Raw genomic sequence first — 1,776 nt, 5'->3', positions numbered from 1 at the left:
CCCCAATAAATGTTCGAAGTTACTCTCTATTTTTCATGAGCATGTTCACACGTTGTTACTCAATACTTACATGTTCTCTCCTCGAGAATGAAAAAATACCTATAACAGGTTGAAAAAATAAATAAAAAATATTGTTCAGGGCGCCAAAAGCAAAAAACTCAAATGCTATAAAATGTGTTGGCTTTACAACTCTAAATATATGTACTCCCCTTTTATTTTTAATTATGATGCGCTGAGCTATAGCTAGAGTTGACATTTTTGTAAGAAAAAAAGAGCGTGAGGAGAAGGCGGGAGCAAGACAAAAGAAAAAATTTGTAATTATATTTCAATTTATATATATTTATATTATTATGTATTATTAAATAATTTACACCAAAGATAGGGGAAAATCCTTACTTCCAATAGAGAAGTTAACAGCCCGACAACCTATTAAATATTTAAATAAGTGCCAATTTTTTAGAGATCATTTGAGGCACTTGTCTGAAACCATGCACTGAATAAGAAATATGATCCCTGCAAATCGAAAATATTTTTAATCAAATTATATTATTATTAATAAAAATTAATCTTTTATTAAATAAAGCATTAAAAAAATTATGTATTTTCGAAAAAAATTAATCACAAAAAAAATATTTAACTTGGTAGTTAGGCAATTCTTGGCAAATATGGAACTTTATTCAAGGATATTTCGGAATTTTTTCAGCTTAACAATAGTTAATTCTAATTCAACCAATCAACGTTCAGAAAACTGATAAGTGGATAAGAAGTAGAGAAATCGACAACAAAAAAGATTGTAACTTTTTATTCTAATTAGGTAACTCCGTCCTTACAGCAATACATAATACATAAAAGTGGTCAAATGTTCATTATAAACTATTTTTAAAGTTGGAGGTTACTTTCTTTTTTATAAAAAAATAGTTTGAGGGCGGAAAGTTTGATTGACTGGGTTCGTTGGAAATTTAGATCTAAAAATTTGATAAAACTTCATTATCAAGATGAAATTACAAAGCAAGTAAAGAGCATTCAAAACGAGAAATGGGGGTACGGATGATACCCTTTATAAGATCCTTTGACATCTCCGACATTTTCTCTCTTTCTTACTAACGGTTAAAAATAAATAGTTAATAAAGTTTATTTTTTTTAAGAGTTATTTTCTGAGCGTGATTTCTTTAAATTCGTTTGTAGCAATCTCTTCTATTATTATAACTTATAGTTATCTGTAATACTAATCCTTTGTAGAAAACTACATATTAAAATAATGATAAACCAAGTATGCTTTACAAAAAATAAATAAGTAATATAGATTTTTCACAGACGTCACAAATGAAATAATATGTACACTTAAAGTGAGACCATGATTGAGATATTACTTTGACATATACTCTTATGTAACAACATGAACAGAATTTTTTAAAAATCTTATGAAAACTTCATATAATGCAGCGATTCTAATAATAAATATTATGGAATTTATTGAATAACCATGTTTTATTATTAAAGACATATTTCTAGGATGACCTTTTTTATAAAGGACAAAATTTTTTTAACTCCTCTCCCTAATTGGTAATTTTTAAGCATGTGAACACTACGTTATACATGTAAGTGCTCGATGATTTTAAGGATCCCTAAAAAAGCTTACGCTACATATCAGAATTCATGCCTTTGGTGTTTAGCAACAACTATATACTTTTATTGAACCTATATAAGCCAAATATTATTTTTTTATGGTCAACATAGTCTTGAAACTTTGGTGGGAACATTTTTGATACTAGTAGT

The sequence above is a fragment of the Lepeophtheirus salmonis genome, chromosome 5, assembly GCF_016086655.4.
Source record: "Lepeophtheirus salmonis chromosome 5, UVic_Lsal_1.4, whole genome shotgun sequence".
NCBI lineage: Eukaryota > Metazoa > Arthropoda > Copepoda > Siphonostomatoida > Caligidae > Lepeophtheirus > Lepeophtheirus salmonis.
The sequence above is the reverse complement of the archived record's forward strand: the minus strand, read 5'-3'. Positions refer to the sequence as shown.